At 40.9% G+C, this 27,531-nt stretch overlaps 1 protein-coding gene across 1 annotated transcript in view; it reads left to right on the forward strand.

Moving 5' to 3' along the window:
- Positions 1-6,026: 6,026 nt before the first annotated feature.
- The window catches only part of FAM135B (family with sequence similarity 135 member B), a 245,759-nt gene continuing 224,254 nt past the window's right edge, over positions 6,027-27,531 (forward strand). Inside the window, exons 1-2 of the mRNA XM_005516890.3 lie at positions 6,027-6,116; positions 6,473-6,562. The gene's annotated coding sequence lies outside the window, so the exon portion shown is untranslated. The remainder of the gene's footprint in view (positions 6,117-6,472; positions 6,563-27,531) is intronic.

Consider the following 27,531-nt stretch of genomic DNA (forward strand, 5'->3'; position numbering starts at 1 on the left):
GTGCATAACTAGTTTATACAAAAAAAAACCACAAAAAACCAAAAAACTAGTATTCCATTGTATGTTCATTTCCTATCTTCAAGGCATTTGTTCTTTAAGGACTCAGTTACACAATCTCTGGCCAAACTAGAAAGTATTTTCAGTGCTGCACCAATATGATGTCTCTAGACCTTCAGCAAATAGATTTAATCACATTTGTAGGTACACTTAGCTGGAAAGACCAAGAAAGTTACTCCTCCAGCTCTCCAGTATGACAGTCTTCCAGAGCTCCTTGCCAAATGGAATGTTTTAACATTGATGAATCCTTAAAATTTAACATGAGCTATACCAGGTCTTCCAGAAGCAAAAACATTTTCCTGAAATACCAGAACATCCACAAATATTCCACCTACACATGGCCTGTGTCTCTTTGCCATGCAAATAGAAAACTGAGGGCTCATACCAGACACAAATTGCACAGCAACATGAGAACTAATATTTGACACTTCTGAAAACTTACTATTTTTCCCAGCCAAATGATTTTATCAAATATTCTCCAGTGGATAATGGGATGGAGATGGAGGGCTGGTTTAGAACTGATTCTGTATCATCAGTGCTACAGCATGACCTCAGGATATGTCTACATCCTAACTCCTCCTTTTCAAAGTCATCTATCATATACTGCAGAGTCAATAAGCCCTGCTGTGATTTCATATCTTCCATATATGCAGCAGCAAAATGAGTGAAAAACTACCTGATTCAGGCTTTTTCATCAAACATTAAGATTTCTTAAGAGAATGTTCTAACTACAACTGGTATGTTTCACACTTACATAGAATGTTGTAGTCTTTTTAATGGGAGTAAGAATTGAGCAACAAAGCTCTCATGGCAGAGAGCCAGGTGACTTAGGATTCATAATGGGCTCTTTAACTTTACAGTTTCTACTTGTCTGGTCTTCATCTTAACCCAAATGAGCATCTTTGTGGAAAAGGTGGCAGACCAGGTGATGTCCCAGCTGAACCCACAAATTCAGTTATCATACACTTAAGCTCGTGTTCAGTGTGTCACCACAGAATCACAGAGGGGCTTGGGTTGGAAAAGACCATAAGGACCACCTTGTTCCAACCCCCTGCCATGGGCAAGGACAACTTCCACTAGATAAGACTGGTAAAAACCTCATCCAACCTGAACACTTCCAGGGATTCCACAGCTTTTCCAGACAGCCTGTGCCAGGGCCTCACCAGTCTCACCCTGTTTGAAGGTCCCTGTATTAAGCACCTTAGTCTGCCACAAACTCTCCTCTCAGAGGGAGATGCTGATCTGATGCTATGTCTGCACTGCAGATAAACTGCAGAACAAAGAAAAGTCAATGAAGGAAACCAAGGAGCTGTTAAAATGATGGCACTGAGCTGGCTGGTGACCTTTCCATCAGTATCCTAATGACTGACAACAATTTGCAGCTGTTCATCAACATTTACAGGTGAGACCTCAGTGCAAAACATCTGAAGGATTTCCTCCAGGTACAGTAATTAGAGCAAAATTAGAACCATTTACAGAGGAAGCATATACTGTTCCCACCCTGAGAACATGTAGATCTCTCCTCCCTGTGCCTGTTACAGCTCAGCTGCATCCATCAGTGCAGGGGCCGGGCTTCACACTGCATTTCTTTCCTTATTCTGAGTAATTGTTTAAGGCCTCTGCTGCACAGAGAAAATAGGAACAAAAAATCTGGGAACACAAGATTGGCATCTCTCAACCACTCCCTTTGCCAGGTGCTGAGCCTTTCCCTTTGATCTGTCTCAGCAGGGAAGAGGCAGCAAGTTTTCCACCTGTTCCAGCTTGAGACCTTGTTAAATCATTTGAGTTCACTGATTCCTGTAAATATATATAATCAGAATTTCCAGAGGAGATCCCATTAGCAGTCTTAGCAGCTGAAACTAGAGGACCTGTTCCATCTCACCAGGTACAGCCTCCTAGAACTTCATTTTTTTCCCCTCTGAAGGTGGATTTTTCACCCTGATCTTCTTACATGGGTCATAATGTCTGAAGAAGTTATCCTCTATGTTTTATGTATTGCTCTGGTCTTCATATTGTAGGAGATGGGTTTTTTACTAGTCCAAAATCTTCATAAATCAGACAAAGTTTCCATACTTCCAGCTGTGGAAGACCAGAGATATTCCTGGTTTTGGTTAAGAGTTGGATGTGTTTTCATTCTTACTATAAGCGCTTGCTTGAGAGTATTGATCCAACACAATTCTTTTGGTGGCATTTGCTAAATCCCTTTGCGTACTGAACAATAACAGCAGCGCACTCAGCACCAAGAGTAGCCTGGGAGTTTTGTTGGGTGCCTTTTGAGGATTAAATGGCTTTCAGTGGGAAATTACCCCTTTTACCGAAGCTTTTCCTCATCTCAAATATAAGGCAAAAACTTGCTGGAATATATTTCAGGGCAGCTTGGAGCAGATTGCTCTTGCCCTTGTCTAGTTTTCTCTTGAAAAATTGTCTCAGATTTTCATTTTCCCTCAACCTCACCTTCTCTTCATTTAAACTACATGAGCTAAGGCTCTTTACATTTCCTCCCCATTTTAATCCCTTGCAGGCCTTTTACCACCTATGCTATGGATGCTGCTTTGTTTCAAGCTATTTTAAAACTTCACTACTTCAATTTCTTCGAGTCTGAGCAAAACACTGGCATGGTAGACATCATTAGCAAGATTAGATCAAAACCATCCTTTCATAAGTGGATGGTGCAGACAGTAGCATTCAACTCCCTACATTTTTCAAAACAGGTACCACTTGAACATCAGAAGAAGTTATATAAGGTGTTTTCCAACGTGTTGCTTTTTCAAATACATAGCCCTGCCAGGCATGTTAAACAACATGCACAGAGCAGTATTGATTAGCATGTCATTAGTTTCACAAGCAGAGCCTGGGACTGTGGGTATGTTGTGAGTAAGCCTGGAAATGCTAATGACAACTGTGAGCAGAATGCAGATGGACCCTGCTCAAACATCAGCTCTCAGCAGCTTCATTGGAACAGTTCAGGTGTACAGCTGGCTGTAAATGGGAGCCTGTACTCAACAGGACACACTGTGGCAGCCTGATTGAAATCTCTGCTGGTCTGGAGCAGCCCTACTGAATTGAATGCACATTGAATTGTTGAATCATTTAGATTGAAAAGGACCTTCAAGATCATTGGGTCCAACTATGGACCCAGCACTGCCAGTTCAAACACTAGCCCATGTCCCCAAGGCCCACATCTACACATCTTTTAATTATCTCAAGGGTTGGCAATTCCACTATAGCCATGGACAGCTTGTTCCAGTGCTTGACAACTTTTTGGTGAAGCCATTTTCCTTAATATCCAACCCAAACCTCCCCTGGTGCAACTGGAGGCTTTTTCTTCTTGTACTCTTGGTTGTAACTTGGCTAAGAGGCCAATCTGCATGTGGCTATGACCTCCTTTCAGATAGTTTGAGAGCAAAAGAAACTCTATCCTGAGCCTCTTTCTCTCCAGAATAAACACCCCCAGCTCCCTCAGCTGCTCCTCATCACTCTTGTGCTCCATAGCCTTCTCCAGCTCTGTTGCCCTTCTTTGGTGTCAGCTGAGATTGTTGGAAGGAGCTCTTTCCCAATCCCACTGTCTTCTCTCTCCTCATCCTCCCCCATGCTTGTCTCTTGTAGGGCAGGCCTTCTAACCAGATTGGATGCACTACCTTCACTTCTGCTTTGAAATCTTATGTAACAGGGAAGACCAGAGTGCTGGAGTAAACAGACTCAGTAGTGAGCATTTATTTGGCCAGGGAATAAGGCTGTATCAAAGGAAGAGAGTGGACCTGAGAAAACACAAGCCCGTTTGTTCTCCCCCAGCCCCAACCCTCCTCTCAAAAGCAGCACACAGATCAAGGAGGTTAACACAGAGGAAAAAAGCAGAAAAAAGAAAGCTACACTCCAAGGAAGTAATTTTTGCTTCTTCCTTGGTGGCAACTCAAGACTAAAATATTTTGGGGATGTCTACAGTGAAAATGGTGGTGTTATTTCAGGTTCAGCCAAAGATTGGAACTTTGTTTTCGTGGTTTCTTTTGCACTAATTCTGTGGCAATTCATGTTCCTGAGAGGCATTGACAAGCCCTGCTCAGCTATGGGGTGGTTACAGCACATCAGCTGTCATGAGAGGGGAAATGTGTGCTGAGAATCACTGCTCTCACACTGAGATTGCTGACCAGCAATCCTTCTTCCTACCTATCACTTAAGAAAAAAGGAAAAAAAGAAGGAAAAAATAATTAGGTCTCTTTAGGGCACCTGGGTGAACATCAGATATCTTACACAGAACACTGGGAAGTTTTTAGTAGGAACAGATTTAGTTAATGACTAACCTGAACCATATTTAAACCATGACCTCACTTACTCATTAATTTCTAGCTCAATAGGACGCACTGGAGTGAAGAAAATCATCCATGTGCTATTTCTTCACATCACTTTTCTATATCTGAAATCATCTTTTTCACTGGAAAGTATTAGCCTACAAACAAAAATTGCTAGACCTGGAAGAAATCCCAGCTGTAAATCTGAGTATTCTGGGGCCATAGCACATTGCTTTCCCTGGAAGCATTTCTTTCCCTTTTAGGTGTAATCATGCAGGAAGTTTAACATCAAAACCAACAAAGGAAATCCTTATTGATTTATTCAACACTATAAAGGTGTAACAGCAAAGCAAGAAGATATCCCTTAAGTGCCTTTTAAAGATGTGCACTGCATAGCAAATGGGTTTTAAAGTGAAAATCTGGAAAAAAATAATTAATTCAAAGTTTGTTGCTGATACCTGAAACAAAAATACATAAAAGGGAATGTGAGGGGGAAGAAAAGTTTATGCAGGCATTCCAGTGTAAATGCTTCCTGCTGAGGAGAAAAGGAAGAAATCAGAAATGGTTATCCATAATCCAAAATATAATTTTATTATGGTTTGTGATTTTACAGAATTTAATATTTACAGAAGTTTATCTCCTTGAATCTCAGCTGCAAAAATGAATGACTTGCTTAAAAGTCCAGAGTCATACTGCAAGATTTCAGATACTTACCTTAAACCACTGCACATGTCTGTTGGGCAAATGTTTCTTCTATAGAGACAGGATCTCGTTTAGAGTAATTTATCCTGGCCTGAGGTCTGGAGGACCCTGGCTCTCCCAGCTGTCTGCACAGGCTCCTTAGAGAGAGAATAGATTCCATATTTTTCTAATTGTTGGATTGAGGACCAGAGTATTACTCTGGGTAATATTTTTTCATAGTTCATGGATTAATCTCACGTATAAGGACATTGGCTGTGAACTGGAAGTATTCATCTGATAAAGAAGGAAAAGGTTGTTCATTTCAAGCCTTTATACAAAAGCTGCTCAGATAGCTCACAGAGATCCAGTCAGATTCTTAAAATCACATATTTTCTAATGCAAATGGAGCCACTGGAGCAACTTATAAAGGGAAAAAAGCCAAAAACCAAAACATAATGAGACTGGCAACCTTTCAAACAAAACATTTAGCTTTATCTATTTGGCTTGGTTGGTGGTAAGAACAGGTGAGTTAGATTGTGATTATCAGTCCCTGTGTGATTACATCTCTACCAGTGTTTGAATGGGATGTGATGGCACCTGGGCATAACACCACTGAGGAGCAGCAAAGCTGGATCCCTACTCTGGCAGCATCCTGCTCATCATGGCAGGGAAAAAGGTGAATGCCATCACTTGCCGGAAAGCTGGGAGCAGCACTGTGCTTCAGTTCATGCCTTAGTGTTAAGTCTGGAGGAAGGACAGCAGAAACCATCTTGGTTTTGAGAAGTTAATGAGACAGTTAAATGGGACTGGGCATAAATTATCAGTCTGCTTAAAAGATCTTGTTTCTGGTGTGTAGAGGAAGATTAAATGATCAAAGGGAGCTCAATGAGAGCCATGTGCCCAGATTAACTGCAGCTGGAAAAGTGCAAAAGGAAACCTGTTGTAGCCAAAGAACAGAAAGAAATGAGATGGAGAGAGAGGTATTTTTACCTGTGTGCACAGCCAAGGTAGTGGAAATACCATTTGAGAAAGTTTTGTTGAAGAAAGAACATGTATAGAAAGAAGAATTTCCCTCCTGGCTAAAATTAAAAGGTAACAACCCTAAGTAACAACAGCTGAGTGCAGCTCTGCGTCAGAGGCAGGATGGATAGAACAATCTGATCAATGTTAGATTGTAAATTTAGCTGGGATCATTATGAAAATTAATGATAATCAGCATTGTGGGATTAAACCTCAGTAAAGCATACTTAACACCATATCCAGCTTTTCTGGTGCCCAGCTGAGAAGCTGCTTTCATTCCCACTTTCCCAGGACAGTCACATGGAATAACTAGCCAGTAAATACCACATCAAATGGGCAGTAGCATAAGTTGCTCTTCGTGGTAGAGCAGTATTTTCACTCTCCTCAGATATAAGGCAACTAGTACAAAGACCTATTTCTGTTAACAGCATATGGCTACTTGAAATAAACCACAAAGGCAGAGAGACCAGCTCTGGAAAGCTAATGATGAACAGAGACAAGGGAACAGAAGGACTTTGGTAAGTAAACCTTGCTACCTGCTTGCTTTGGTGTGCCTGCTCAGTAAATCTCTGCTCGTGTCTTACTCTGGAAGTACTAAGGTCACTGACACTGAGTTTCAAGAGGTAAATTCCTAAGGTGCTCACTGCTCTTCTCTTGAATGTGTCCCAGTTTTGTAAATCCCAATTAATTTAAATGTAAACCAAATCAACAATATCTCATGGTGATCATCTCCCTGTTTCTCTCAGTCTGGTAGAAAAGCTTGGAGTATCCCTTACAGATCTGTCCTGGAGCACAACACATAAAGATGTTACAACATCCTTTCATCCAACATGTCAGTACTTAGAGCACTCACAGAGTTTTGAGAGATTTAACTCCTTCTGCTTAAAGGTAACATAGAATTCCAAATCTGAGGTGAAGAGATTAAGCACCTGGTATTGCTCAGAAAAGCAGTGTGGAGTAGCTCCCATCTGTAGTTTATTGAAGCAGTTCCACTTTCTTTTTTTTAGATAGTGACAAATTATTTAGGTTAAAAGAGAGTGTGATGTTTTTGCTAAATGGTAAATCTCCCCTTCAGATAAAGAAGGGAAAACCTTTCCATCCTTTGTCTCATTGAGCACCTAAGGGAGAAAATATAAATTAATGAAGTGTTAGAGGCAGGTGGAGAGAGTTCTGTTTAGTCACTGGGTTCACGTAATATTTTTAGACTATCTCCAGAAGTCCAACTTCAACATGAGGTGCACACTCCTTCCAAAGCTGCTCTCAGTATTTCGTGGAACAAAAGCCCTTTGAGGGGATTGAGGTGAGGAGATGTGGATTAAGATCAATAGAAGCAGGGCAAGGGAACTAATCTTCAGAGTCTGCCATGTGATTGTGAATAGTTTATTCATTGAATTTTTGAATGAAAGACATCACTGTGACTGCTCCAGCTGTCCTTTGTAAGGAGCCTGGATACAGAAAATACAGTTTGAAGTGCTTATGCTTCCCTTGTGTTTTCTCCATGAAAACTTCTTTGGTAACACTGGAAGAGGAATTGCTAACTTTTGTGTCCTCCCTGGGTTAGATATCATTTGGACCTTCAGCTACTGACCCCTCAAAGCAAAACACTGTACCCAAGATACAAAGGACACAGTGACTTAAGCGTGTGGAGCCACTCCTGTTATTTCTGGGGTATTGTGGATAAAACAGGAGCAAAAGAAGGAATTGCAGCTTGTGATTTTGAGGGCTCTCATCCTGAAATTCTGTTGACTCACAGCTCAGCATATGCAAGCACAGAACGTGTTGCTGGCAATTATATGTATCTTAATGTCTAACAAAACACTGGAATGTGTAGGTAGCTGGAAGGAAACACCTGGTCTGTTCAGCCCAACCCAGCACTCTGCACACTTGGAAAGGTCAAATCAGTGTTGCTTTTAGATGAGTCTGCAGAAAGTTTCTGGCATAGATGCAGTTGCTCTGATACACGTGTGTAAGTACACGTGGCTGCAGCAGTACAGAGGTAACAGTACTTGTAGTCTTCATGTGCAAAAGGGGGATCAGAGATGATTTTGTTATCTTCAGCTCCTGCAGGATGAAGGAATTAACTGTTGGAAAATACAGCTAATACAGGAAAATAGCAACAGCTTCTAGTTAGTCATGTGTTAGGCACACCTTAGCCATCGAAATGGATCCTATGTAACTAAGGGTGGGTGAATCAACTGCAGGTGACAATTTCAAAGAGAAAAAACTGAAGAGGTAAACAAGAGGAAGACATATGTGGTCCCAGAGTCATTCTGGAGTAATTTCTATCGGTTCATTCCCCCCCACCACCACAATGTTAGTGATAAATACGCTTTTAGCTGTCTCTTACTTGCTTCTGCTGTAGGCTCAAATCCACAAGATATGCAGGAGAAAATGACAAAATTAATTAACCAGACCTACTAAATAAGCATTCCACTTGAAAATAAGGTTTGATCTTTGTTTAATCTAATAGCAGCTAAAAATGAATCTATTTCAAGTTCAAGAACTAAAGCTAGCTGTGTTCAAGTTTGTGTGTTTCACTGAGGTTTCTAGTTTTTGCAATAACAAAGTTGTGTGAATTTTTGTTCCGTCCTAGCAGGAAATGAGTTTTTAGCTCTACCTGTGGGCATACAATTGATTTCTCACCATACTGGTGTGCTGATCACCCTGTGCTAATTGGCACCCTAAGAAGTCAAATTAAAGAGGGAGGAGGGTTATTCTCTCATGCCTGGGAGCAGTTTCCCCAGAATCAGACCAGACCGTGCTGGCAGAGCAGCATGATCAAGGCAGGCTGTGTAAATGCCTGTGCTGTAACCTCTTTTGAAGAGTTACAAGGTGGGTCCTCAGGGATTCAGTATATTAATTTGCCCTGCCCTAAATTGACTCTAATCTACTTCACGGTATTATTGATCTGAATGTTAAAGTCATTAGCCTCAGCATTTAGCTGAGGACATGAAGACTTCCACTGAAGTTAACATCAGCTGGTCAAAACATAACCATAACATCACCTCACATACATGTGACTTCCCATGGACTTCCCATGAATTGATCCAAAAAAAGATATTATCTCTGCATTGAGGCCTTGGTTCCCACACGTCACACTTGTTCTATATACAGTCATGTCTCCATGGTAAGCTGCTTTGAAATTTTTATTTTTTTTTTACCAAGTCAGTAGCAAGCTAATGGGAAACCAGGAAGGTGAGAAGTTTTGAAGAGAAGCTATTTTAATGAGAAGATGGAAATTCTTATATCTGAGAGGTCAAGAGAAATAATTTTGGTATAGTTTATCTTCTACTCTGAGCTTTGGGCTGACAAATAGGCAGGTATTCCTGGAAATGTATTTTGAAGCAATGAGTAGCAGTGTGTCCTGAGCACCTGCAGCTCTCGGATACAATGGGCACAAGGACAGTGGGGTTTGGGGCTCAGAAATTCCACTTAGCCCAAGAGAAGCTGAGGCCCAGCCCCATTCATTTGAAACCATGGGGTAGGATGGAAATGTTAGAATTAACAATTGAAAGATGTGAATATTCGGCTCTGTGAGCTGGGACTTGTCCAGAGCCCATAATATTTGGAAATTCTCTTAAGCCCTACAGCATGAGTTTTAGTGTCCTTTCTTAATAGTTTGTCTGAGTGAATTATTTTAATTAAAAATTTTAATCATCAGTAAAAATAACTGTAGATGCTTCTGGTGTATATGTACATCTTCTGTCCCATTTAAAGTTCTGCCATTTTTGGCCTTATCCCCATCCTACATCAATTAATTACAGTTTAATCACATGGGTGAATAAAAAATGACATTCCTTTGATCTGCCTTGCATTTCTCACCTTTTAATTTCTTTGAAGAACTATCTGGACACATGAGAAAGGAAGAACCTTCTCCAGAGCGTTCATTATCCTATATTATTTTACCACATCCCATCCCAGCCATCTGCTTTCTTAAGTACAAAATTGCAGCCTTTCAGGGGTTAGAATTTAGAGTAGTCTGCAATGTCCTTTGAAAAAAATTGAACACTCGCATCTCTCATGGAAAATCTTCCCATGAACAGCAACTGCTGTTACATTCAGCTGTGGGCTACTGCACGTATTTGTATGCTACTTTACTTTAATCTTCATGATTCTCACTCATCTGGGTCATTTGGTTGGAAAGGATGTAGGTGCTGACAGCAACACTGAGGCTGAGCTTGTCTCTGATTTACATGTTGGCTCTCACTGCCTCATCTGCTCATTGCAGTTTGCTACACCTCAGGCTTCTCCAGGAGCAGAAATGTGAGTGTCCTGGTTATTTGTTTTTCTGTGTAGGGATCTTCTCTGACACAGACCTTCACTCCATAGCATTGCCCACACCAAAATCAACCAAAAATCTTAAGCAGAGCAGATGATTTAACTGTTTCCCTCCTTCCTGGCTCTGCTCCCACATGACTGATAACATCTTAAATAAAGCCCATGACACAGGAATTGCTTTTAAAGCAAATCTTTAATCTATCACTTCATTCACACACACACCTGGAAGTTCTCAAGGCCAGGCTGGATGGAGCTCTGAGCAACCTGGTCTGTGAAAGGTGTCCCTGCCCATTTCAGGGGATGTGAATGAGGTGATCTTTCTGGTCCCTTCAAACCCAGACCATTCTGTGATTCTGAGTCTATGACTCAAGTTCTATTACATAGGTGAGGGTTTGAAACTGTGTAGGTTTATTCCCAATAAAAAGATGCTGTTCTGGGTTGCAGTGTTGAGCTGTCACCAGCTGATTTGGGACCGTGATTGGAATTCCTGTGGCCCTCCAGCTTTGGGATACAGTGATGTGCTTTCCTTTGAAAGCAGATGTGGGTCTGAGCTGTGCCAGCTGAAGGATCAAGAACATGAGAAGGAGACTGTATGACTGCTTTCCTAAAAAGGGAGAGCTCCTCCACACTCTTCCCAGGTGTCAAGTTAGATGGAGAGCCATGCTTCAGCCCTCAGTTATGGAGCTAGGAAGAATAGGATGTGCAAATACACTAAGACAATTGGGAGTCTGAGACCTTGCTTAATGAAATTAGGGTAGAGATAACTGCCTATAAATATACTTGGAAGAAAAGAAAGGTAGCACCACAGAGGGAACAGAGGTAGTTAAGCTAAGTAATAATGCACATTAGTAAATAAATGTTGGAAATTAGAAGGATTCTTTTTTTTTTAACCAGTGAAAGTACACACAGGTAACCCTCTCTGAAATTATCCAGAAGACCACAGTAAGGAAGAAATTAAATCCTGCAGAGGGACAAAAATTGACAGATTTATCTTCTCTGTCCTTCTGGTTGTTAAAAAAACCCCAAACCAGACCAATCTGCTTCTATGTGACTGAAACTTGAAAAGCTAGGACAGTGATAATGAGGAGGGGACACAAATGCTTGAAAATCGTTTGAGGAGTAAAAAATAAAAAGCTAAAGGTTAAAGAAAAAAAAGAAAAAGTTTGAAATGCGTTTCTTTGGAAATACGACCTGCCCTCACAGCAGGGAGCAGAAAGGAACAGCTCAGCACCTGAGACTGGAAAATGCAGAAGAAACACAATAAATGGCAAGTCCTGGCACGAGGCGCTTGCGTGGTTGTGCAGAGAGGGCAAGAGGAAAAGTGACATTGCCCGGGAGCAGAGCAGCTGATACCATCGGTGTTTGCACATCACCTCATTAACACCAGCACCTTCTTGCCAGGTGCTGGTTTGTTTCAGGGCTGCAGAGAAGGGCTGGACACAGCCCTGTCACCATGGTGTTCCTTTTATACCTAAACGGAACATTTCTGAATTAGAAAGAACTTAAGCTGGCAAAATCCTTTTGATTTCAGGAAACACAACAGCTCTTCTGATTCAGGTGCAACAAGCAGCCCTGATGCTTCTTTTATTCCCCAAAACTGCTGCATGTTGTTGAAAATGCAGAAAAAAAATACTATAAAACACACCAGAAGCCCGCTGTATAGTTTCATTTTTTGTTTTTGTTTTTTTTTTGCTTTTCCAGAGAATTTACTCACAGCTCCAACTTCAGATCTTAGACTCTCAGTTTCTCAAACATCAGGTCTGACACATAAACAGAAAGCAAACTAGTTCTGTTCCACATAAGAGAAAGAAAACAACAAACACACCTGAATGCCATTTTTTCCAGATCTAACTCAGGCTGGCAGTCACCAGGGTCATTTATGTGTTTTAACAGAATCTTATTACTGCAAAATGTAGTTATCTCAAAACAAAATTTTATTCAGCTGCTATTCCCATAGTTCTGATTTCAGAAGAAGAAACAAAACAAATCCAAGCTTCAAAATGATGCAGATAAGCGAAATGCCTTGATGTGAGCCAGCACCTGCAGCAGGACGAGCTCACCTAATGCTGCCAGTGATGCTGTGGGTGTAGATGAATATGTATGCACATGTTTGGGATCTTAGTCCTTCCCACCACTTAACATAATCTAGATTGTGGTGGAGCTTCTCTTATAAACGCTCTGCCTCCTAAGGCACGTATTTTTGTTTTTAAGAGACGCCACCCAGAAGAGCAAGCTTGCTGAAACTGGTAAGTTGTTTGAACTAGGAAAGGATGGAGATAGAGAAAAACAGATTTAGAAAGGAAAAAGAAAAAGTTATTTTGCATTTGAATAGGAAAAAGTGCTAAAAGTAAAGCTTGGAAATAGATGTTGCAGATCAATATTGTTCTCTGTGGAAGGAGACATCTCAAATCTCCAAGCTGTCTGTCAGTCTTGACGTTAGCTCATTATTGTGCAAAATTTTGCTTATTGTCTTCCTGTAATTGAAATGCATTGAAGACTCCTCTTTGAGTGAAGTGACAAGATCAGCTGTCAAAAGCTGACAAAAAGGAGGTGAAATACCACATAAACTGTAACTTCATTAACGTATTGTCTTCCCCATGATGATGGCGTTGTATTCTCACCATCCGATTGTTTCAGTTGTCTAGTTGAGACAAAGGTAACAGTGTAAGATATTTACTAATAAGTAAGGGTTGTGTGAAGCTTCCAAAATATTATTTCTTTTGCACAACATGTGGAAATTGGGATGTTAGTCTATGAGCCTTCCTTCAGGACCTTGGTATATTAGTATCCATAATGAGGCGTGATGTAATAAAGCCTTGTTGAAACAAATTATTCAAACAAAATGAAAAGAGTAATCTGTTTGTTTATTTGCTGATTCCCTGCTTGAATTTCCAGCTCAGTGGCCTGTGTAAAGTTGCCCTGTAAGTTATGGGTTTGTACACAGTTGTATTATGCTAATCATAGAAATGGAATTAGACTTTCTAATATGAGACTATTCAGATTTGTTTGCGGGGGGTTTTTCCCTCTTCCTGGTAAAATCATCTGTATATCTGCTGCTTCTGGAGTAGCAGAAATTATTCCAGAGAGTAGCTGGAAAAGGAGGATTGCTGTAGTGGTAGACGGTTGTGGTGAAGAGCTAAGGGAGGAATAATGATACAGTCTGTGAAAGTGTAGGTTGTTTGTCTTGGTTGTTGAGATTTTTTAAGGTGTTTTTGTATGGCTTATTTGAATTTCCTGGAGTGACACTGGGACAGCCACAGCAGAATCATTTCCAGAAGGAACAGAATTGTGGGCAGGTAATCGGATGGTTGCACAGGCTGGTTGTGTCAGCAGTGCTCACAGAGGAGCAGGATGCGGGCAGAGGGATGGGTGGCATCCAAAACAGACCATTAAAATGTTTTTTATTGTGGAGGGGTGTCCCACAAGAGAAAGATGATTGACTCTGCTCCCAGGGAAGGCATCTGCTCACCTTCCCCCGCGGCAGAATGACTAAACTTTACATCCTGTTTGACTCACCTAAAGTCCTGGCCTCTGTGGAGCTTTTGCATATCTTTTATCTGGCTTGGCTGTGGTTTGGAGGTTCTCTTATTCTGGGTGAGCTCCTTGCTGCTGGGAGCTCAGGTAACTCCTTGCACAGACTCTTCAATGTGCATAGCTCTTGTTTGTTGGACTTGGCACACACCCTTCTAATCAAAGGCAGTGTCAGAGAGAACTTGCTGGAGTGTTTAAATACAGTGAAATGTGTGTGAAAGGAGACACTTCAAAGCATGTTTGAACTGATGAATGTTTTGAATGCTTTCTGATGTTACACTCCATAGAAACTGCCAGAGATGAAGGGGCATGGTAAGAGCTACTGAAGGAAGGTAGAAGGTTGGGGGTGCCCTCCCAGGTGTTTGGGATGTCCATTAGTGAGCTGGGATGCTCTAGCAGCTCTAATCTTGCCTTGTTTCTTTTAACTCTGGAGATCAGACCTTCCCTGATAAGGTATTCTTTAGCCCTGTCATCTCTCCTGCTGATATTTATTTACAGATTCATTAAGTACTATTTTCCATAGTTAGTTTGACTGGGGACTGCTCAGCTCTGATAGAAGATTGTATTAAAGCTCATATAATCCCTGCCTGGTTTATTTGTTTGCAGAATAATTCTGCAATCATGTTAACTTAATAAGACATCTTTTAATATTCTGCTCCTCCTGTGTTTCTGTGATCCTAGTGGAAGTCTCTTCTGGGACAGCCTGTAGGAAAAGATACTGCTTCAAGCCCCAAATTCTTGCACTTCTTTCAGATCCTCTGCCATTTCCCTGTAACAGTGAAATCAGTGGAATGGACTCCGGCATTGGAAAGGTCCAGGTGCTTCCTGGGAATGGGATCTAAAGCAAGCACTTGGATTTTTTTTTTTAAATTGCTTTGTTTAATTCAGGATATGAGCTAGGTAAGATTTATGGGATGAAATCCTGGCATCTGAAGACTATTTATTGACTCTGGTAGTAGAGATACCACTGTTTCACAGGCCACTCACTTGGGTGTTGATTGTTCTGCTGTCTGAGTTATTCATGCAGAGCTGGGTATGACACAAGACCTGTAGGAGCCCTGGTCTCCTCTGGAGTAACAGCAGGGAGGGAAGCCTGGTGCATCTTCAGTGGCATCAGACATCTTCATGTAGACAGCTCTATCCTGCCATGGGTCAGAAACCCTCTGATGTAAAAGCACTCCCTCTTTTGCCATAGAGGAATCTTGTATTAGAGTAAATTCCATCTAAATTTGATAGCTCATATTTTAGTCTGCATATACAGTGTGAAGAACAGTGCTTCTGATGTCCATGGCTGTGGGGAGGCTGTGGGGACTAACAACCAACGCAGCTATTCTGGAAGAACAAAAATGGATAAATATGTGAGGTCTTAATACTCTGAGCAGAGTAAAATGTGTTGCTTTTCAGTACTGAAAGGGGCTTACAAAAAGGAGGGAGAACAACATTTAACACAGGCAGATAGTGATAGGACAAGGGAGGCTGGTTTTAAACTGGAAGACGAGGGATTTAGGTTAGGTGTTAGGAGGAAGTTTTTTACTGTGAGGATGACAAGGCACTGGCACAGGTTTCCCAGAGAAGCTGTGGATGCCCCATCCCTGGAAGTGTTCAAGGCCAGGTTGGATGGGTCCCTGAGCAGCCTGGTCTGGTGAGTGTCATCCCTACCCCTGACAGGGGTTTGGAACTAGATGATCCTTAAGATTCCTTCCAACCCAAACCATTCTATGATGACTCTCTGTTATTCGACATTTCTGTAAATGCCTTTTCAATTTAAAATAACAAGCAACCATATAATCAGAAGACTGTGTAAAATTCCTTTCTTATCTGAAGCTTCAGAAAAAAACCCCAGAAAACAAACAAACCCCAACACATGGAAAATAATATGAATAAAGTAGGGGAAGCAGCTGAAACCCTGTGGGGTTGGTTTGCTAGAAAGCTTTCCTGGGCACTATACTTGTAGATACTTTCTTTCATAAGCATCTTGTAATGCAAGGTTGGGCTGTGTTGTCATGGAGACTTTCAGGTTACCTCATCATTCTGCTAGAAAAGACAAATTTCAGAGTGGCTGTCATTGCACTAATTTAGTCACGAGACCTGACTTCCCTCCAGTTTTATGCCTTCAGTCCCTATCTTTGTTTACGATAAATCTTGTTTGTGCCATTACAGGCATAAGAGTGGTTGCATGTTCTTTTTTGAAGCTGTCTTCATGTGAATTCACAGTGCACAGCACAATAAATTAGTGTGAAGAGGGATTTATGGCCAGGCTGAGAAAAGCCTGCAGAAAGACTTCAGTCTGAGGAAGGGAGAAATTTGCACTGCCATTGTCAGAAACCTGGTGGACTGTTTGCTCTGTCAGGTGGCACAGACTGCCCAGAGCCTGGGGAGGAATCATCCAGACTCTGTATGTGATGTCTAAGCAAATACCTGGATAGCATCATTATTTCTCTCTGTGGTGATTCCAGGTTCAGTACTGTGACCAAAGCATCTCCAGCTGACACTGGAAATGATGAATTTGAATGCATTCTGTTACGAAGTGGTTTGTGTGTATTGGGCTTTTTCTGCTCTCTGCCTACCTCTTTTTCAGATGGGATTTGCCCTGCAGTTAATTGGCAAAATAGATTTTACTCCTGGTATGAGCAGGGTTGGCCTCAGGCAGCTGTCCACCTGTAAGGGTTTAAGAGGAAAAATCAACATCTAACTGCCACAAACAACTTCTGTTATGAATGCACCTTCCAAGCATGATTTTTGCTCTGACCTGTCTCTCCACTTTTCAACTCCCCTCACCTCAAGGTTGCTGTAAGATCCACTCCAACCCTCAGTTTTAGGAAATCATCAATCATTCCTTGCTTCATCCCTGGTCTTCCCTGCTGCAGCTTCATACCCCCTCAAACCTTCAGGATGTTCTAGCTTCACTTTCTCTCTCTCTGTTTTTCCTGTCATCTCCCTCCTGCAGGAAACCGTGGAGGTTATCAGATGTTGCTGGTATTAGACAGTAGAGAATAATTTTCAGGGATGCCAATCTCTATCTATGCCCTTCCCTGGGAAGTACGTGTAGGTGGAGGTGACAAATGACATGAAACCCTCACAAGGCTATTTCAGACAGACAATGTGGGAAGAAAATGGACCTCTGGTTGTCTGGGTTGCTGTGTCCTGTCTGCTGTCCCTTGGATTTATTTCACCTTTGTAGGATATAATGATTGCGTGAAACCTATTTCAGGCTGATGTCCTGAAAGGACTCTTTGTCCCCATATCTGGTTTTTTTGTTGTTGTTTTTTTGGGGGGGGGCAGGGGTTGTTGCTTTTTTGTTGTTGTTTCTTTGTTTCTTTTTTTCTTGTCCTCAGCTAGAGGTAAATAAAAGGATGTTTTTGGACTGTTGTAAAGGGTCAAATGGTCAGTGGACAGCCTCATCTCATTTTTCCAAGTCAGTTGATCTCAGGACTGATATAAGATACCCCTACTCTCCTATTTCATGGAGCAAGGGAGTTACACTTTATCTACTTGATAAAAAATACCTTTGCTTTCCCCTTCTGAATGATGCTTTTTTCCATTGAAAGATTGAGGGGGAATCAAAAAACCCCAACTGACTGTAGAGAGATAAAAGATTCTCCAGTGGTCAAAGACTCTTCCCTTCCTTTTTTGCCTTCTACTCTTTTCTTTCAAGCATTTCCCCAGATTTTTAATCCTCCTTTGGATTTTTCCAGCACCCCAAACACACCATGCTGTAGGAGGGAGGCTGGGTTCTTTGTGGGTTGGTTGTGATAGCTGAGGTTGGAACAACACCCAAATCTTCACTGTCCAGGGCTAAGGAAATAAGGGCAAAATTTGCCTGCTAAAGAGATGATACATTTTGTGAATCTCCCTGTGGTTCATTTTTAGCTTCATCTCATGGTGCTGGATGCATTGGCATTGCTGAGAGAAACATCCTTAACATAAGGATCTAGGAAGACCCTGCCATTCTTGAATCTCGAGACTCTCCCAGGGACTGATAAATTGCTGTTAAGTCTTCTGGGACCTGCCACTGGTATTCCCACACATAGTTTCACACAGGTTTGAAATGGCAACAAATAAAGGAGGTCACCTCCATGGGAGGGACAGTCAGCTCTAAACTGTCACACTGATTGCTTCTGCAGATCACCTTGGCTTCTCCCAGCTTAAGTCAGCAGATACCTGTCAATTTACATTCCCTGGGAATAGATCCCAGAGAATGCCATGTTCTGCTGAACAGCCTCATCCCATTCATCATTACATCAGTGTTCAGCTTCAAGAAATTCAATGAGGTAGGGAGGGAAGTATTTGATATCTGTCCTGACTTGCAAGTGTGCTGTGCTTTGAGGTAGTGAGAACTCCTGCAGAGGATGGATCTCTGCATTTCTTCTCAAGAGTAGCTAAAGAGCAACCCAAGTACTATGTGTTCTCTCAGTAGTAGGATGCAAAAGCTTTTATGCCTTTATTTTATTTTCTTTTCATGATATATTCAGGGATTTTCTAGCAGGAAGTGTTTCAGTTGCTGCTTTGCTGTCACATGTCTAAGCTGATCCCAAAGTCAACAAAACAGGTACACAGCAACAAGAGAAACCATAAAAACTGGTAATGGTCTCACAAGATCCTGCAAGATCCTAGGCAGATTCTTGAAGCTCTTTTGACATGATACTGTTGAAAAAAGTGTTCTGATTTTAAATGCTTTGAATTTCAAATGTGTTGCCAGTCCTTTGTCCCACTAAAATTCTTCTAGGTCTCAGGAAAGCTAGGCTGGGCTAAGTGCTTGATGGTTATTTTAAGCAATCTTCTGCATTTAGCAACCTGTCATAAATCTTAAAAATGCCAGCATGCACATTTGTAAAATATGGACACGATGGAGCAGACTGCAGCTTCTAAGGAGTGACAGTAAAGCTACCTCATGTGGCTCTTTACCTGACCCTTGTGTGTCTTCTTCAAATGCAGCACATTAACCAAGCTATTCTACTAATGCAAGGTGTACTTACGGGAAAGGCAGAGATATTTCATAACCCTTAACACCATTCCTCTGCAAGCAGAGATAAAACCTCCCTTCAAATGTATAAAATCCTGCAGTAATCTGTTTCTTTAAGAAATCTTTCAATCTCTTGTATGTAGTTATTGACTAGGAGGTCCCAATTGCTTTTGCCTGCAAAGAGCTTGGAAAGAATGGATTAAATGATTTTGTTAATTGCTCACTCTGCTTGGCTCAGATGGGTGCTTATGTACCAGTTATATTTATTTGGCAGATGTTCCTTTCCTCTCTCTCCTTTGGACTTGTTGTTCCCTGTTCTGATACTCAATCAAGGCTTATAGAAAAAAAGGAATGAATAAAAGAAATTAGTATGATGCTTGAGCACTGTCTACCAGCACAGCAGGGTGGAAGGTACACAAGGAGCCTTGCACATCTGACCTTTCCTTCAGATGTTGTTGTACTCCTTACTAGATAGGAGAGCTGAGGTGGAGAAATTAGGGCTACAATGATTAAAGGATTGTTTCACACCCAGAGATATCTAAATGCAGAGTTCAGGTAACATTTAGGTCATCAGTATCTATGCAAAACTCATTAATCTGATGTATGCTGTACTTCAGAGCATGTCTACATGGAAGAGAAGTTCTGTTGCCACATTTTTAAAGACTGAGTGTCATAGTACATGACAGAGAAGTGGCTCAGCTCATATGAGCAAAGAAGTCTGGCCCAGGCTGGGATTCAGAGCTGTCTCTTGAGCAGTGAACAGGAAACTGCTACCAAGCAGATTGCCAGCTCTGACTTCATGTCATGGAATATGGCAATCAAAGCTAAAGATACCAGCCAGAAATGCTTAGAAACCCACTGTGAGCAGACACAAGTCTTGTGGCTCTCTTAAGCTAACTCTGCAAACCAGTGAGTTACCAGAAATCTCAAGCAGAAAAAAAAAAAAAACAGGTTCAGGCAGGATTTGAGGAGTTAATTTCAGACACAAAGATTATGATGAATTAAATGTGTGGATGAATCCCCAGATGAGTTCTGATTTTATTAGCCACTGGTCTGAGACTATAGAACATATATAAGATCACAGTGTTGACTTCTGTCCTTTTCTTCTTTGTGTATTCCAGGGAAGAGCATATATCTGTAATTTACTGAGACAGGTGCTGTGCTGCCATAGATTATGGCAGCCCAAGGAAAGTCTTAGGAGTGCATGTAAAATACCAGCTTAGAGCTCCAGAGCCAGCTCTGCCAGCTCGTGTGGGCGAGGGTTTGACCTTCTGTTTTGAGATGCCATTCTGGATACCAGAACAGAACACGGGCGCTGTGATCATCCACAGCCGCTTCCGAGATGGAGAATAATCTTACACCCTTCTGTCCTTCAGTGAATGAAGCCAAAGGCCAGACACTCTGGCTTCTGTCACCTGAAATCCTGGGAAGAATGCCATACCGCTCTGTTTCATCTTCCTTCCTAGCAGTCAGCTTTACTGCTGCCTGACATAGCACACAAGACACTTCAAAGTCAGACAGCTCTCAGGCAGTCGCACTGGAGAAGTGGCAATGAAATTTCTGTGGTCCCACGGATGCCCCTAACCTAATGATAAGTTTTTTATGTGTCTGTATAAGTCATTTTAAATACCTGATGCTATTATGAAACACCTACCTGCCAACCTCAATGGGACATCATAAGGCTTAATTAAATGCTTGCAGTGTATTCTGCTGTGCTGAGAAGCAAGGTACTACAGAAGGCAAAATATTATCACAAATAAAAAAGTCTATCACAATCTGGAAAATGGATAAAAAAATTAAAACAGTCTAGTACAATTACTTTCTGTTGCACTATGCAAGCACAGAACTCATGAGCTCAAGGAGATTCCTCCCCAAAGGCAGGTCGTTCATTGACACAAGAAGCTGTCTCACACAAAGCAAGTAAATTGTGAGTGTTAGGCAGATACAGAAACAGAAATTGGTAATGATTCTGCCTTTTTTTTTTTTTTCCCTGTGTTTTTTGTTTGTTTTTGGTTCAAAAAAGATCTTGCTGTGCTCAAGATCTGGTCTGATCTCTCTAGCCAGGGCAGATAAATTAGTTCTTTTGCCATAGTATCCCTGGCTGGCTTGGGCTCTTTTTTTTTAGAGCATTATGAGTTTTCACATAGGTTGTAACTAGAGAAGTTTAGGGTTTCAGTTGTATTTGTATATCTACACTGTACATATCTAAATAATCTGTGTCTGGAAACATGAATTCAGTCAGCCAACATGCAGCAGAAGGGTTTTGTATAATGTATCTGAAGGGCCCCAGTATGTCAAAATATCTTCAAGAAAGGTGAAATCTGGCTCGTGCTGAGACCCTGAGTTTATCCTTATCTCAGCCACTGAGTCTGAAAATGGCTTGCATAGAACTCATCACCCAGGACATGAGGTGGACATCAGTATGCTGCTTAGATAGTGCTGGGATTTTTTCTGCTGATGGAGATCTTCAGTTTTTGTACATCATATCAGCAAAATGCTCAGATTGCTAAGCATGAGACCCATGGATTCTGCTTGTTCATCCACTCTCCATGCTGTGACTTGTTTTGCATTTGATATCCTTCTCTGGGTACAGCAACTGGCACAAATGTGTCACTAAGTGGTAGCCATAAAAAAAATCAGCTACTCTGTCTCTGCTGTCACCAGAGGGGAGCAATCCTAGAGGCAAAAGAAGGTAGTGTTAATCATAAGAGGAAAATAAAATTCCCATCTCTTTCTGCACAGTCTCCGGGCATCATTTGTACTCCAGCACAATCACAGCCAGTGGGAAAGCTCTAGATATTATTTCCACTCTTGTTTTTATTAGCAACAATCTGGAATTAGAGCAGTAGGTAGTGTTATCTTTTACAGTGCTGTCTGAGAACAGATTACAGACATCATGATGGGACACTGGGACAGATAAAGTGAGGATCATTTGAGGCATATCTCATGTTCTCTTGGTGGGATGGAAAAGCTTGCTTTGATCTTTAATATCTTTCAGGTTCAAAAGCCAACAGGTTCATGTTGCTCAGAAGGCATTAAATGAAACTTCTTTCTGTCCAAGGGGGAGCTATGTAATGTAAATTTTTTTGAAAGTTACGCAGAATTAGCAGATGGCAGTGGAGAAGGTGAAAGTGATGCTGAAAAACTGGAGTTGTTACAAGCAGCAGTGGGAAGAGATAATGGCTGAAAGGGTGGGGTTGTTTGGGGGAAATAGACTTGGAGGTGTTGGTAGAGTCAGAAAAACATTAAGATCTGATGTGTGATTAGTGATGTTGAGCTCCAGCACAACCTTCCTGAAGGAGACTTGATTTTAATGGGGAAGCTTCCTGATATTTAATGAAAACTGAGCTTATTAAATTAGTTCTGATTGTGTTTTATTAGAACTTCAAAGCAAAACATCTGCCACTGTTGGCTCTACCAGTACTGAAGAGTTTTATAGGAAAATAAAGCTACAAAAGCAATTAATATATGCACTAATGCAGAAGCTGTAAATATTTTCAGTTCAGTCAAAGTATCTTAAATAGCACTTACAGCATTGCTCTTGGTGTTACTCCAAGAAGACAATCATAATTCATGTGAATAGGTGTTTAAAGCATCGGTGCTTCTAGAAGCATTTGGAATGATTTGTTCTTCTACACTGGCCTTAATTTTCTGCTTTTTTTTGCTAATATGTGTAGTCTAATCCAGAGTACCCAACCGATAAAGTAAGAAATCTTGCAGGTAAAAGGCAGGCTGGGGTGTCTCAATAGCTCAGCTCTCTGCTTCCTGCTTCTTCTTCCTGTCTTCATTTCTGCAGGGAGGAGGTGGGACTGGGGCTGGGGATGATTTGCTATGGAAGCTGTGCCATGTGCTAAGCTCTGCTTAACCAAACACCCAGCTCACAGTTAGAGCCAGCCCAAATCAGGTGAGCTGGAGGCACCTGCAGTTCTGTGCTTCCTGTTCCTCTGCCCTCATCTCCACTGACTTCCAGGACCACCTACTCATGTTGGAGCTGAGAAGAAAACAAAGTGTGGAGAGAGTTGGTGTTCTGGGGAGAGGATGCAGATCTGGAGATAAAGACAGAGATGGTGGGAGGAATTGGGATGGATGGACCTCAGAGTGATGGGAATAATGGACAGTCAGGGAGGTTCACTCTAAAAAAATTGGGAACCACTTGACTAAGAGTTTATTTTTCCTACCTGGGATGTAGGAATATTCCAGTGGTGTGAACCATGAGTTTTTGCCAAGCACAGACAAATCTTTCTGTGAGAAATGCATAAATAGAGTTATTGTTTTCCTGGTCTGAGTTTTTAGAAAGCAATCTTCTTTTGACAGATGTAGTAAACCAAATTTTTAAGCTGTTTGAGTCCTTCATTTCAAACATTTATTGCTAAATTTCTTTCCTTTTTATCTTTGTGTTCAATTTAGCGTGTTCACGCACTAACTGAAGTATATTTTGTAAAGTGATGGATCTTATAAAAATACATTCTATGGTGTGTTATGTATCCTGAATTTGGGACTGAACAGAAACTTAAACCATTCCAAGAAAAACTTGAGAGTTCATTAGTAACAAAGATGAACTAGCAGAGATGAAGATAGACACGTTGAGACGGGACAGAAATCAATGAATGCTGAGATACTTGTGTTTGTCTGGGGGGGGTTTCTTCTGCAAGCAGCCATAATCAGGTGCTGTAATCTCAGTTGTCAATCTAAAGTGTTAAGAATTATCAGAGCCAAATTATCTTGGGGTTTTTTTTCTCCTACTTTTTTAGGGATTAGATTTGAAAGATTTTTCTCTAACAGTAAGTATTAAGTATGCTATATGTGAACAGAACCTTCACTTCAGATCTCTGTTTTTATAGTGGGGTATTTTAAGAAAAATCGCAAATATTGTCAGATTCTAAAAGAATATAGCTAATGTGTGATAGTAGTACTGCAGTTTGTTCAAATTTCAAGAAAATAATTGCTAGCTAAAGCTAATCTATGTGTTTCATCAATGACAGCTGCTAATGATGCAGAGAAATAGCTCTCAAAGAGAGTATATACATGTACAGCCACGTGCCCTGGAGAGCAGCTGTGCACAGTAATGACCAACACACGTGCTGTGCCTGTGGTGAACTCAACCTGCATTTAAATGGCAATGATTGCTACAGATTTATCATGGTAGAAAAGCAAGTCAAAAGCTGAAAGCTTGGTTGAACATATGACTATGTGAACAAGTATGTGAATGAGGAAGACAGTCTTCTACACTAAGTTTGTCATTGTGGTAAAGGCAACAGTTCAGAACTTAATAAAAATGAAAATTTGAAAGAGAAAAAAACAAAAAAAAAAAAATCCAAAACACCATGTAAACAACAGTGCTTTTTTTGATAGCTACACCTTCATACGAGTTTGATATGGCTATCTAATCTGTTCCAGGCATCCTTTTATATTAAATGTCTCAGTAATTGAAGGTGATTTCCACGTTTCCATTACTGCTATGAAGATCTAGTACATAATCAATATGAAGTAAAAGCAAACCAAGTATTAATGACCATATTAATGAAAGAAAAAAAATAGCTAGAGAGATAGAGATTGCAGTTTTCTATTTATTTTGTGTGTTTAAATTCCATTGTACCATGTGGAGCATTCTTCAGAGTTCTCTAGAAAAAAAAGAATAAGAAAAAAATTACTTGAGAGACTTAAATATGACTTGTGAGACTTACTCTCAGTCATTCTTAACTCAAACCCAGTCTCATTTTTTGAGTGAGGAAGAGGTTTTATTGTCTTATATCTGTGAAGAAGAAGAGTATGGACATATCAGAAAGAACCCCAAAAACTTGATCCCCTTGTCTTTGTTAAAAAGGCTTTTGGGAAAAAGTCATTATTACAACCACAGCATTCCCTTAAACAACATTATTTTGCAAAGCTCAAAAACTAAGGAAAATGCTGACTAAATAGCTTTTTTCAGAGCTAATCTATCTCAGGAAGTTGTCTGGAACGTCTTTACCCCATGGAGTTTCTTCAGAGCAGTACTTTTTATGTTAGTTAGCATATGTCTGCTTAGGACTGAACTTGGAGGAGCATCAAAAGGTCACTTGGAGCAGGAAGAGCGTCAGTGGAGGGGGTTGGGAGAGTTGTACTGGCTGTCCATGTTGGCTGTCATCTTGAAATAACTTTCCTGTACAGCCCAAGATCTGATCATGGACAAAAGTAGGTTGGGAGAAATTTTTTTTTACCATTGCAGGCACAAGGAGGATGCAGTTTTCCATGTCTTTTCATAGAATCATAGAATGGCTTGGGTTGGAAGGGACCGTAAAGATCACCTGCCATGGACAGGGGCACCTTCCACCAGACCAGGTTACTCAAAGTCCTGTCCAATGTGGCCTTGAGCACTTCCAGGGAGTCACGACTTCTCTGGACAACAACCTGAAATCTTTGATTCATTGTGTTGTGTGCTAAAGGGAGCAAGAACTGCATTAGTTTCTGTATTTATCAGAATTAAAAATGGTTTTTTTCTGCATTTTGGGGCCTATTTGAAGTCATTCAGCTGTTGGTGTATGCTTAGTGAAATAACAGTGGGTTTAACCTCACCCTCAGACTAATAACTTGCATGTAATACACTCTTTTACTCTGAGGAAGCATCTTTGCAGGGGAAAATCTTTTGAAAGAACTCATATTTCTTACACAATTTTTTCACTGTGTTGTTCTGGCAGGGGTTCTTTTACTACTGCATCTCAAAGATCTTGAGAAAGTTCTGGCTGTATCATGCTCAGTGCCTTGCCACAGGCGATAATCCTGTGATAGCCTGAAATTCATAAATCTGTCATGTGCCAGCCCAACATATCCAAGTATCATGGGAGTTCCTCATCTGTGTGTGGGATAAAGAACACATCCAGCATGGGATTGTATCATTATACATTTGTGTTGCAAGAGCTCACACTAATAATCTACAGGTATCTTAGCACAGGGCTGTGCGAAAAGCAAAAACAGTTCTTGAAACATAAAAAAAAAAAAAAAAAAAATAATCTCCTTTTCACAAATTTACAGAACATGTTCATCACCTTGCTGTAGATCCTATTACTCTTTTATATTGTGATTGTAAAACCAGCTCCCTCCTTGAACCAAAGCTAAAATCCTTCTCACAGGTGAAAAAGCATAAGCTTTAACAATATGAGAAAAATTCATTTTGTATTGCCATCTGCTTCTGGGATGTGAAGAGGAAGGGGGTTGATGCTGTACAGACTCTGCCTTTGTGGTTTAGTTAATCCTGCTGTGATAAAGTCCCACATCTGAAGTAGTGACTGTCAGCAGTTCCTCTGTAATAATGCACATTGAAAACCAGGTGAACAAAAGAATTACAAAGCCAGAAGGAAAATGTAAATGCAGAAATTTCAGTTGTAATATCGCATGTCAGGTTCATGAGAAAATTAAACCTTCTCTGTTCTCATGCCCACTGCTGATTTTCTACCTTCTGGGGACTTTCAGAGGAAACACAGTCCAGTACTGCATGGAAAAAAGGGAGTTTTCCTCATTTCTGTGTCATGGGCTTCTGCCATGACCCCTGGCTTGTCATTCAGGCCCTCTTGCTGAGGAAAATGGTTAATTATCTTTAACCAGAACGAGATTTCAACAGCAGATTTGTGTCACAGGCTTCCTTATCCAGCAAATAAAAAGCCTGTATATCCATGCTTAACCAGGATGCCATGAGATGCAACTGCCCAGCTGCTGCCAGGGGAGAGACATAGCACGAGTTCCTTTTATATGCACTTAAATACATCTCTGTACATTATATATATGGATCTCTCACAGATATATGCCCATAAAAAAAGTGTATTTTTCTTCTTCCATGAAACCTGAACTGATTTCTGAGACTGTAATCCTTTGTTCTGACTGTTGTGGGCACTGAGATTTGAAAAGTCAGAAGCTTCATTCTTCTTGAGGAAAGCAGATGGCATTTTGGTCAAAGACAGGGCAAGATCTTGTGACAAAAAATCTGAATTTTTATGCCATTACTTGAAGGTGCTGATCTTTAGTCTTCCTGAAGACTGCCACACAAACTGAGAAGAAAAGATCATGAACATTTATTTTAGAAAGCCCTTTGTATGAAACACCAGACTCAGCTGGCCCAGATGCAATCTTAAAAAGGGTCAGTACCATATCTCTTAGAAAATATTTGACCTAGTTCAATGACAGTTTAAAGAATTCAGAGGTAGGAACACATTAAAGAAAAAGGGTTTTCCCTGCTGAACTGAGTGAAAGGGTCTAACGTCATGGAGTAGCTAAGAATAGATGATTGCATTGTCCCTGCTGATCTTATCTTGGAAACCACATATGCCTGCAGTGGGAGATCTGTGACCTTTGCTAAACTTTGTCATTCTCTCTTAAATGTAGCCTGAGACTAGCTACTACTCTGTCATATTTGTTAATATTGCACTCAATTCCCATCAAAAACTAAGTCTGTGTCAATGAAAAATACATTTTTAACAGACGACAGGATCCTTGTGTTAAGTCTTGTAAAGGTGACAAATGCAGTCTTTGATAATCCAAGGACACTAAACTTTAAAAGGAAATGTGAAGGTTTTGGATGAATGTTGGCTTTGGACTGTCTGCCAGGTTTGTGTGCCCAGCACTGAGGACGTGTTTGGCAGCAAGTTTAGGCTGGGAGATGGTACCTGCAGCAGGAGAGCCTTTTGCCTTAACTGGAAAACATCTGAGATTTTTTGGGAGTGCTGTGACTCCTATGGGAAGAGAGGA

The sequence above is a fragment of the Pseudopodoces humilis genome, chromosome 1 (assembly GCF_049639895.1).
Source record: "Pseudopodoces humilis isolate 2021_Gansu_Grassland_sample_001 chromosome 1, ASM4963989v1, whole genome shotgun sequence".
NCBI classification, from domain to species: domain Eukaryota; kingdom Metazoa; phylum Chordata; class Aves; order Passeriformes; family Paridae; genus Pseudopodoces; species Pseudopodoces humilis.